General features: G+C 48.6%; 1 protein-coding gene across 1 annotated transcript in view; it reads right to left on the bottom strand.

Annotated features, from left to right (window-relative positions):
- LOC144111308 (ephrin-B3-like) overlaps nucleotides 1–10,260 on the bottom strand; it is a 669,955-nt gene extending 659,695 nt beyond the window's left edge. Inside the window, exon 1 of the mRNA XM_077644568.1 lies at nucleotides 9,825–10,260. The gene's annotated coding sequence lies outside the window, so the exon portion shown is untranslated. The remainder of the gene's footprint in view (nucleotides 1–9,824) is intronic.
- Nucleotides 10,261–12,320: the final 2,060 nt, after the last annotated feature.

Here is a 12,320-nt window from a genome sequence, read left to right as displayed (position 1 = left end):
CGAGGCGCGACTGCATACATATACAAAATGTTGTTTCCTCTGCGGCTTTCAATATTTACTTTTATACCCAACGGCTGTCCATGCCTCGTCGGAAGCTATGACTATAGCTGGCGTTTGACGTCAACTAAATGTGACTTACAGAGAAAAGCGCCGCGCTCGGCTCGACCGAGCTTCCAGTGTTGATCTGTCCCTTTATTATCTGCACAAGGGCACAACTTATGCTCTTTTCTTTGAACACTGCTAAGTTCACGAACAATCAGTTTCAAAAACCATTGAAATCAGAAAACCTCATGGAAAACGACAGACACAATGCAAGTACTACTGGCTCAGTGGAAAAAAAAAAAAAAACTCACAGGACGGTTACGACTGTGTAACGCGGGATTCAGCGATAGCTCTTGAGGCGTTTAGTTTTCGCAGGCGGTTGTTCCAAACAGAGCCACACGTAGGGCTATGCGACCCAGGTCGGCCGTGACATAATGCGAGTGCGTTAATGACCAGTGGATGCGTCAATGACATCCACCCGGTGAGTTACGCCGACGGCGACGACGCGGAAGCCAGGGACGGGCGCCTAACAGCTATCGCTGTAAGAAAAAAAAATCAGGAAAGGTAATTTAAGACCTCATAGCCATGGTTTTTCGAAAATAAAGTAGCGATAATGCGTTAATCAGTGCAACAATAGAGAACGCACTCTACGTCATCATGCAGGGCAAAGGCCTCTCGCACGTCTCTACGATTAACCCTGTCTTTTGCCAGCTGCAGCCACCGCTTCCGTGCAAACTTCTTAATCTCATCCACCCAAATAACTTTCTGCCGCCTCCTGCTACGCTTGCCTTCTCTCGTAATCCGCTCCGTTACCTTTAAGGACCATCGGTTATCTTGCCTTCGCATTACGTGCCCTACCCAAGCCTATTTCTTTCTCTGGATTTCGACTAGGATGTCATTAACTCGCGTTTGCTCCCACATCCACTCTGCTCTCTTCTGGACTCTTAACGTTACACCCATCATTTTTTCTTTCCATAGCTCGCTGCGTTGTCCTATAACTTAAGCTGAACCCTTTTCGTTAGCCTCCACGTTTGTGCCCCATAGGTGAGTACCGGTAAGATACAGCTGTTGTATACTTTTCTGTCAAGGGATATTAGTAAACTGCCATTCATTAAAGGTACTCTGCACTTAAGCCACACATCTGAGTTGCTGGCTCAGGGGAAGTTTTAAATGCGAGGCGGTGGCGTTTCAGTCTCGCCGCAGCTCGTGCCGACGGCTGTTCTTAGGCGGAAAAACCAGTGTCGCGCGTCTTTCTCAGTGCCGCAACTCGACTGGTTTCTGCCCCGCGTCGAGCGAGCCGCAACACGTTCCCTCGAGCGCGCTAGCTTGGTGCGCGCCGTATCCGGCGTCGGCATCTCCCCGCTGGATTGCGCACGGTCGTAAATACGACACCGATAAGGGCGGTCCGGCCCAAAAGCAAAAACGCCCGTCCGACGTGTCGCGGGTGTCTTGACTCTCGATCTTCAACTTTTTTATCCTTCTTGTTCCGCAATTTGCCTCGATCGAACGTGGCCGCGCGTTGGGGACTTATTTCTCAGGAGAACGACTTTTCGCGCTATCTTATCTGGGGCAACAGAAATATAAAGATGTGTGGGGTCGACAAAGAGGGATCGGGACAGATGTAACCCGTCTCTCTCTATGGCCGTTTGTCGAAAATCCGTTTTCTGTGTCTGGCCGAAGCCTCCACCATCCAGCACCCCTAACGGTAGGAGCACCTTTAGGCCAGCCTCCAGGCGTGGAAGGTGCTTCCCCTGGAGCTGCACATCTGTGCACCCGCCCGTAAAGATGCATCTCCCATCTACGAGCCTCTACCCAGCAACGTCAAAATCAGGTCCAAAGATTCAACGGCGATATACAGGACTAATACTGCTAACGCAGATTTGCCACGTCACATCACACGATTCATGTGCATTTTTTCACTGCTCATGATTAACATGACCGTACACATCCATACTGTACTAATTGCGTAAGCGCACTCCATGGATAAAGCCGCCGCGGTGGCTGAGTGATTATGGCGCTCGGCTGCTGACCCAAAAGACGCGGGCTCGATCCTGGCTGCGGCGGTCGAATTTCGATGGAGGCGAAATTCTAGAGGCCCGTGTACTGTGCGATGTCAGTGCACGTTAAGGAAGCCCAGGTGGTCGAAATATCCGGAGCCCTTCACTACGGCGTTCCTCATAGCGTTCCTCAAACCCCGACAAAACCAAACCAAACTCCGTGGATGAAAAAAAAAAAATTCCAAGAAAAGCGCACCTACCGAGAAAGGCGGCATAGGTGCACTATGGCTCTTCATTCGTATACATCTGATCGCACGCAATCCCCTCAACTTGGCGGACGCGGGCCTCGAAGCCTGGATTCCCACGCGTTTAAATTAATTTGGTGTTTCAATTATTCCTTCTAGTATGCAGAAGCTTGCGCTCTAAAATGACGTTGCTCCTCGCTGAAATGCTAGCGGAAAGTCCTAGCCCTCTTCCCTAACCCCCTTTACCACGGCCAAGATTACACAAAGTTTCTGCACATCCATTTTTTTTTTTGCCTTGAAAGAGGCGTTTACGGGCCATTGTAATTATGAAAACTAGGTGAAAACTGAAAACAACTATGCGCAACGCGAATAATTAGTTACAAACCATTTTGTACCGGCGGTTTCACTCTCGGTCGGCGCCAGCACTGGAGAGCACCTTGATTTCACGGTCGTAATGACAACCTGGGTTATCACATTCTGGTGATGTCGGCGTTGTTCCTGTGCACAACCATTGGGTTCAGTGACGTCACGTTAATTCGAGCAAGTGCGCCTCGACGTCACTTGATGCCGGTGGAATTACTGAGAGTCTCCTTGGACGACATTCAAAAATCATATTAAATTATGTTTCAGTAACGCCTGTGGCCGAAACCTGCTACAAGGCATCTCCTTGCGCCGACGAAACAAATCAGAACAAATCATATCGTTTGCTAGTATCCTAAATTTTGTGCTTTCACTCCTTTAATCAAATCGAGTACATGTACACCTACAATGAAAACTTCACCAAACGTCATATGTTAGTGAAAAATATCACAGGATGGTTACGAGCTCTTAGCAAGTCAGCGTTATCACGCTAGTAACAGTGAAGAAATGGGAACATAGAGTGAATGCACTAATCACCAGGCCACCAAAGCGGTGCCCCATAGTGGTTAGTGGATCCACTTCGTATCCGCTAGGCAGACATCTCCTATTCCATTAAAGTTCTTTTCCTTCTTTCCTCGTATCCGCCGTTTGGTCCCGCAACACCAGCGGTACGGTCATAGCATAGCTCTATCGACGCTCCAATACCGTGACCCGCTACCGCGGGGTACCACTATACGCGCTGATTGGCTCCGGCTGGCCCCGACGAGCAGGCGCGTACGCAGCTGGCGGGAACGTGGCGCCATCTGGCGCCCCCATGGCGTTCTAAGCATGTGCAGTGGCTCCCCGCGAAAGCGGATGCGGTTCTAAATATGCGGCCGCGCTGCTAAAACGGAAACTATAAACTGAGCATGGAACCAGAGAAGCAAAGCCCGCTCGCAGTGGGCTGTGTGCAGCGAGGAGGTTGGAGAAGGGGACAACTACAGCGACCATAACACGGTCGAGGTGCAGCATGGCGTAGAGGGCCGTGCGCACCATGCAGCGTGGCATCGCTCAGCAGACCGCGTACCCAACTTTCGGCAAAAGGAGGGAACGCCAGGGTCAAACCACGCGCCGAAGCTAACGAATTGTCCAGACGAACGCTCCGTACAGGCATTGTTTGAGGCAGGATGTCTTCCACATAGTTTTTGCGGTGCTCAAAAGAGCAGTTTATGCGCGGTGATTCCGTTTGCACATCTAATCGGTACGGATGTGTCGGGCACCGTTACGAATTGATGTTCTCAGCGCCAGAACGACCAGTGCAGTTCATTCGAGGTTCATTATAATTTGTCCCGTTGTGGGAAAACATACATTCGTAATATCGGTTGTCTTGTCATAAAGCATTTCGTTATAGCGAGGTGACTACAAAAACTTGAAACTTTACTGCGAACAGTACTGACTGTTGAAACGCGAAACGCGCAACGTAGATTGGTTCTCTCGGTAAAACCGCTCGCTTATTCGCGCCGAAATTTGACGCTGAAATTAGACGCGACAACTTGAGATGGCATGCGACAAACCTATTATTTAAAAATTGGTTTTTGAGGAAAGGAGGAGAGCAGTCATTTTATTCCACCACACAGCATTTCTGTCTGTTCCTTGCTTCATACAGAATCACACCACAAAATTGTAAAGATAGATATATATATATATATATATATATATATATATATATATATATATATATATATATATATATATATATATATATATATATATATATATATATATATATATATATATATATATATATATATATATATATAGTGCTCTCAAAGTTACGGCCAACAAGGACTTCTGTCAGCAATTCCGGGGCCAAATTCACAATGCAATTTGTATTTAACAACTAGTAGTAAGCCTCATGGGATAATGTGGCCACACATGATGTCGAACAGGGCTACTGAAGATCGACGGATATAACCTGTCCAATGATGGTGATGACGGTGACGCCATTGCCGCTGACAACGATGACGAAGCTGATGAGGTGACTCCAGCTCTAGATCTGAGTACAATGCATTTAGTGGCCTGAAATGTACAGAAGTATAGCAACTCATATCATTCAAGGTGTGCTAATGGTCTCCATTTGTCACGTGGTCACCTCCTTCCTAAATCGCGCCTGTATCCACTCCCTGTACATGCATAGCAGCCTCCCCCGGTTGACCTGCAGCCTTCTGTCCAAGTGGTTTTGCTCCTCTACAAAGCCACTCTTGGTGAACATTTTCGTCAGTTCATTTGGAATGGCAGCATAAAGGGATTTCCTTTTTTTGGCTTCGATGAAATGAAATGAAAATGACAAATTTGGCATGTTAGTGACGTGCGGACTACAACGTCATTTTGTCCACTGGCACCCAGTTACAACCGACCCTCAATAATTTGAATTCAAAGGAAAATCAATGTTTTTCAAATTATTTGGAGTTCTGATTAACGGAAGACTTTTTAATACACCTCATGTTTACAATACCAAAGCATTGGTTCAAATAAGCAATACGTTTGAGTTAGACGGCTTCGAATTAATGCGAATCTATTGCGCTAACAGTACGACGGTCCGTGAAGGCATCATATACTGATGATGTTCCTAGGTTATAGATAAAATAGCCAAGTTGTGACGTAATTATTTATTTATTTCTTGAAATGTATCTATGTTGTTCTTTAAGGAGAAAAAAAAAAGATCTGGTTTGCAAAGCGTCATAAAGAGCACGCACGAACAGTGTTAAACGAGCCCAGCTAAAAGTACTAAAAGCTGTCACACTTACATCACCTTTTCAGAGTTCTACGAATGCTGCACATCTTTGCAATAGGAAAACAATAAAACAAAAACAAAAGGAGACAAAATAGATTACGGTTTTTCCTTACACAATAACATTTCGAGATTAGGAAAGGTGGAATTCTTGAAATCCCGAGGACTCCTTAAATACCAGAAAAACTGTTTCCCACCTACTGGGTAGTGCTTTCTTGGAAATTTTAAAATAGTGGTCTTCAGACGCACACGGACAACATACTGAAGGTAAATAGTTATTTAGCGATGGCGATGACATGCTGAGCTAAAAGGTACCCGCGTTCTCAAAACCGATGAATACAAACTATTTACTTTCCAAGCGTTGTGCTCAAAGACTCGGCTGTCGTCGTCCAGGTAACGCTGGCCAAACTGGGGCCTTTTGTCACTTTCACTCATTGCGTTTTGCGTCGACGTCAACAAATGTGTCTCGGGAAAGCCACTATATGACAATATGCAATGAATAAAGCTAGTAGGAATGCAGCTGTCATGAAAAACAGGGCACTGTGGAATTACAATAGGTACGAAGTGGTAAGAGGGATGTCGAAAAGGGTGATGGTTCCTAGTCTGACTTTCGGCAATGCGGTCCTGTGCATGAGACCTGTTGATGTTCAAGCAAGGTTAGAAATCAACGCGGCGAGGGGAGGCTAGCTTTGAGAGCACATGGCAATGCACCTAATCACGGGGTACAGGGTGATATGGGATGGGCGTCGTTCGAGAGCAGAGAAGCTAGCAGTAAAATAGCATTTGAGGAGCTGTTAAGAAAAATGGGGGAAAGCAGTGGACTAGGAAAGTTTTCAGGTACCTGTACATGAGAAATGTGGACACAAAATGGAGAAAACGATCTAAAAAATTGACACGCTGGAGAGCAATCGAGGGGCAAGTCAGCAAATACTGGTTAAGAAGAAGGTTAAAGAAACAGAGAGAGCTCTGTGAAAAACAGGGATGCTGAAGAAATCAGCGCTGGGAACATACAGGATCTTTAAACAGGAAATCGCCAAAGAAAATATATATGATAATTGTAGGGGAAGCTTTGTTGTTCGAGGCCAGGACGGGAGTTTTGCGGACTAAGACATATCGAGTCAGGTACCATGAGATAGACACGTTGTGCGGTGCGTGTGGAGAGGAGGAGGAAACGGCTGAACACTTGATACTTTCCTGTAAAGGGTTTCACCCTGCAGTGGAAAGCAGCGGGGCTGATTTATTCAAAGCATTTGGGTTTAAGGCCAGTGAAGGGAAAGTAGATTTTAAGCGGGTAGAAGCAACCAAGCGAAGGTTATCTGATTGGTGGCTAAAGTGTAAAATTTTACGAGTCATGGCTAGGTGGCTTGAGCCACTGCCCGATTTAAAGGGTTCAGCGTCCGTCCGTCCGTCCGTCCGTCCGTCCGCCCGCCCGCCCACCCACCCACCCACCCACCCACTTACCCATCCATCCATCCATCCATCCATCCATCCATCCATCCACCCACCCACCCACCCACCCACCCACCCACCCACCCATCCATCCATCCATCCACCCACCCACCCACCCACCCATCCATCCATCCATCCATCCATCCATCCATCCATCCATCCATCCATCCATCCATCCATCCATGGCCGCAACTCTGGTATTTCGGGACCAATGAGCACGTGTGCATCTTTACACGACAGGTCGACGTAACCAGCATTCACTACGTGTCTTACTTCAGTTACCACGTGACGTTACTAGCTGTCCTGCGCAACAGCACGAGACACACGCGAGATGAAAAGTTTCCTCAAAACTGTATTTTGTTTATAAGAACAGAACATGAGTCAGCACGGATGCATTACTGCAGTGGAATAATCTAGACTACAGGTCCAATATGTGTGTGTGTCGTCAGGGTAGGCGCCATATTCCTGACCGCGGGGGTGGCCAGAGCGCTTGGGCATGTGGGTTGTACAGGTCAAATAAGAGAATCTGCGCGCTTGTGTAGTGAAAGTAGATTCGCTGCAAGTAGTGTGTGTGGAAGTGGGAGTAATGAGGAGGCGGGTGCATCGTAGTACTCTCCGGCTTTCTCGTCGGTGTTTCCGGTGCACAGCCCGCTCATCCTTGGGGCTGTAATCATTCGGCCAAAAGAAATTAAGAGTCGCTCGGAGGTATGTCGCGAGCGAGGCCATGTGCCCCTTCGTTCCCTTCTACCCCTTAGTGACCGGGTACCCACTCCCGAAAGTCGTGGTGGTTTGGGTGCTGGTGAAGGTATAGGGTGTTCATGTGGGGCCTCCTTCTCAACACAAGCGTGCAAGTGCAAGCGGTATAGAAGAGGAAGCGTGTGAATGCATGTATAAATGCGAGCCTATCGCGCGCCCGTGGCTGATGAAGCCGTCTCTATTGTGGATGGTAGTGGCTATCCACCTCTTCGAAAACAATAAGCACTTTACCTTCTATCATTCACTTTTATATCCCTTCCCCCAATGTAGGGTAGCAAGTCGGTCTCTTCACTCTGTTAACCACCCCCCTTTCCTACTCTCTATTTTACCGGGACTGTTTTGATTGTACAATGCTTGGTCTCGGTCCATTAAAGCAGCGAGAACAGTGCTTTGAAACTCCAAACCTGCAGTACTCGTTCAGCCATGCACCGCAGCGGCCGCGTTTCGATGCACCTCTTTCTTCTCTCAGTCCCTCCTCTATCCCTTCCATTGCGGCGCGGTTCGTGTGTCCGTCGAGATGTGAGACAGATACCGCGCCATTTTCATTTCCCCAACAACCAATTAACTATGGTGCTTACACCTTTAATGAAACTGTTGGAGAATTCACTAAGTAACTACTAACCGGATGTTTTTCACGCAGACCATTACCCTCTTAGTAACTGGTATTAGCAAAAGTATAAGTCAAAGTTACTGTGTTAAGAAGCTAGTGAAGAGCACCACATGTAGTCACAAACAAAAAGGTATTTACTGAGAGAATGAGTAGAAACCGTTTTCGCATATGTTGCTAGTTTTTAGATTGTTGTTGGCTCGATAATTTCTGTGCACACTCAAAAAATAAATAAAAGCTATATGTCCAACGTGACTAATGCGTGACACCAATGAAAGCTACCAGGATGAGCTGGTCGTAAATCACACACGCCGGCTCAGACGTAGTACGGGGCTTTACGTGCTATGGGCAGCAAATGAAATTCGAGGAGCAGAGCGCGTGGCCAAAGGCCCATTTTACGCCTTGCGTCTGGCGCCATCAGAGACAGGGGCGCACTTTCGGTCTGCGATAGCTTTACTTCTGTTCTCGTCGACGCTTGTTTTCTCGCCTTCCCTGGAACAACTCATTTCTGGTGGCAGTACGGCGATGAAGCATTGCTCAGTGCCAGAAGCAAGTCATTCAACAACGGCCACGTCGGACACCGACCGCTACCCAACCGGTCTTTTTCGCCGTTAGCATCGCAACCAGACGCTGACAGCCGGGCAGTGATACGCAGAAGCAAAATCAAAGCGCTGCAGGCGAGGGAGATAAGAGCGCTCGCTTCACCCACGCGGTCTACAGACGCCGCCGCCAGCTGAGCCGCGCTGCGCTAGTTGAGACCGGTGGAAAGGACCAATGTGGCGCTGCATTGGCAAAGCGAGAAGACGAACGTCAAAGAAAACAGAAGGAAAACAATCGCAAATCGGATGAGCGCGGTCATCTCCGATGACGATAGGCAGACAGCGTAAAAGGGACCTTTGGCCACGCGTTCTGCTGTTCGCATTTCAGTTGTTGCTGACGCGAGACGGCGGCATCACAATAACCCTACCGGGCACACACAAAATATTTAGGATGCAAGAAAAGCACATATCAGAGAAAGTCACACAAGCGCGACACGTGCACTGCACGTTACACGGGTAAATTTTTCTCCGTCTTGCTCCGTGAATCTGCCTCAGTTACGGGCTAGTGGACTAGTTGCAGAAATTTCACAGAAACACAGCGGCCAGTCCGACGAGGTTTCATCAAGTCGGAAATTTTTCGTCGCGCCACTCCCACATCGCGCATGCAGCGCTATTGCCCAGTAACCGCCTTGACCTCCCCGGGTTAACCATCGGGGAAAACATTGCTTCCAAACCGAAAACGTTTAGTGCTCGTTGAGCGGCAGCGCTTCCCTCCCTTCTTTCTAGAACAGGCGGGTCCGATCGCGCTACGACGTGTTTTTCACTTCCGCATCAGCCACGCTATCACCCTCAGCGATACAAGACTGCATCTGCCACTGCTTCCACCTGTGGCATCTGCGATTGGCGCAGGAAATTTCCCGGGGTAAATATAGGCCGTTGAGGCACGTTTGCATGAGCATTCAACACATCTTCGATGCTAATAAAAGTTCGAGGCTTGCAACACTCGCGTATTCGTCAATGCGAGTTGTAGTACAACAGACCCGCCGCAATCGCACTTGCCCTTTTCGCTGCTGGCGCTGAAGCTTTGGTAAGGCTTCGTCCTCGCAAGCAGAGTTCACTCCTTCAAAAAGGTGGCGCCAAGAGCACCGCACTTCCAAGGCAAGCCGGCAGTGGCACTTTGGAAGTTGTTTCTTCCGCGGTAAAAGTGAACATCCACTGTGGTTGGCGAAGGCCAACTGCGAACACGGCGTTGTCAGGCGCCGGTGATAGCCGGTGGCTTGCTTGGAATTTGTCACGCCATAACTTGACAGAAAAAGAAGAAACAGGGCTCCAGATGTTGTCACATTACGACGAGAGAGCCAGAAAGGCCTAATTAGACTAATAAGTCAATCAGACTAATGAACGTCACGATTAACTAGCGAAATTCCATCCCAACACCGCTGTAATGGCGAAGCCGTGCTGCCGCCGCCTCGTTGCAGTCCGGTAGGCTTAGGACAAGTCTCGCCAATTCTCGTCTGCCGGCTCGCAAGAAGCGGCCGGCCATATCTTCAATCTTTTAGTTCGCATGTCATCCAGTTGAGGCCATATCGACTTTTTTGTTTCTTTTTTAGGTGGTGCACCGTAGTCTTTTATCTCGGTTTTGGCTTTCGGCCTGTTGTGCTCGGCTACATTGCTTTTTTTTTTTCTCAGGCCGGCGCATGCGAGTGCCACGTCACCTGTTCGTCGCGATAGGAAAGTATGCTTGGCTATCGCTGAAACTGCTCGGTCACATAACCGGACATTCTGTAACTTCACAGTTCTGTCGTGAGAGCGGAAACAGCGACGGGAAGGTCGCGAATATCTGTTTCGGGCGACGAATTAGTTTTTGCGGGCCTCTAGAAGCCGAACAAATCGTTTCTAGCTTGAAGATCGGTTTCCTTAAACGCTGCAGTGAAGGTGATGGGTACGAAGGGGCCAGCTTTTCTCATGTATTTTCTTTGTTCGCCGTTCTCGCAGAAATGAACTGCGGCAGAGCACTTGATCATGTTAAGCTCGAGAGAGAGTGAACATTGCTGCGCCGCAGCACCGAGCGTGAAGTATACGGTACAAAGACACACGGGCCGCACTTCCTTTCGAGATCTTGACGGGGTGCGGTCCTTACACGAAAGCGGCATTTTAGAGCGCAAGTCTTAGGCGCCCGTTACTGGCTTGCGTGCTGCCGTCGTCGGCGTAACCGGCACAGATGTATAGCAACGCATTTACAGATAGCCGTCATGATTAGAAGGTGCAGTGCACCCTGCACAATCACCTGCTCAAAAGCAACTGCGGTGGATTAAAGAGAAGTTCATTTAAACGAGCAAACAAGCTGATATGAGAGTGGAAGAAACAAAGTGTGTCAAGAAAAATATCGAGTAACTGCGCCTTCAGTGTATGAGGCGATAGCGTAATGGGTTAATTCCTACATACGACGAAAGTGGTTCTCTACTTTGCCTTCACAGATCCCTCATACCCCTCCTGGCGCAGTGGTGCAGCGGTTAAGCGATGCGCCACTACGCTGCCATGGCAGTACGTGCTCCCAGTGATGGGCCTTGTGCGACCTACGTTACTCTTCCCAAGCAAGCAATCATTAACTCAACTGCCACGGTGAGCAGGCTGTAATAACGCCGGAGGTCATGCGACCTCGGTGGCTTACCTGACTCTTAGGTTGCTCTCTGGGCACCACACTGCCAGGCTCCTGATTTTTCGCTCAAAACGGGGCATCACAACGGGTAACAGGGCCTTTAACGCTATCGCGTTAGTGCATACTGATCTTGGCGCTGTACCTGAAAATCGGATCTACGAGACTGCATGCGGATGAGTTGCAGGTTGAGCACACGAATTCGCAAATACCCGCTAGCTTGCGTCCAAGCGGCGGATGCGGCAGCAAGCAGATATCCCCGAAACCTCTCCGTTTCAGGTGGCACACAATGCAGTATTTGCGAAGAATAACCCACTGCCTTGTTGAAGTGAAGCCATTGCTTGCGCAAAGAATGTGGGCCCCTTAACTGTCGCACCTGCAGTGTGCATGGCTGATTATGTTCGAATCAGAGTATGAGGTCTACCACAATACTGCTAGTCGCAACTTGAGTCAGCCATAAAACGGCAGTCGAACCGTCTACCAGCACATACATGGGCGTCTAGTGGTGCTGTTTGTGGAGTTACCGGGGGAACAGGCACGCGCTACTCAGAATGTGTGGGCCATGCGCCCTGTGGCACGCTCCCAACGGAGCGTCCTTTTTGGCTTCAGCGTTCCTCCCTAAAGCAATGAGACAAGCACGTTGCAACAGCACGCGAAACACAAGAAGGGCTACGCAACGTGTAACAAACGTCTAGAAAAGTATACGGCAATGTCTAGAATAATAATAATAATTGGTTTTTTTGGGGAAAGGAAATGGCGCAGTATCTGTCTCATATATCTTTGGACACCTGAACCGCGCCGTAAGGGAAGGGATAAAGGAGGGAGTGAAAGAAGAAAGGAAGAATAGGTGCCGTAGTGGAGGGCTCGGAATAATTTCGACCACCTGGGGATCTTTAACG

Source organism: Amblyomma americanum, chromosome 11 (assembly GCF_052857255.1).
Source record: "Amblyomma americanum isolate KBUSLIRL-KWMA chromosome 11, ASM5285725v1, whole genome shotgun sequence".
Lineage (NCBI taxonomy): Eukaryota > Metazoa > Arthropoda > Arachnida > Ixodida > Ixodidae > Amblyomma > Amblyomma americanum.
This window is presented reverse-complemented; position numbering and strand designations above follow the sequence as displayed.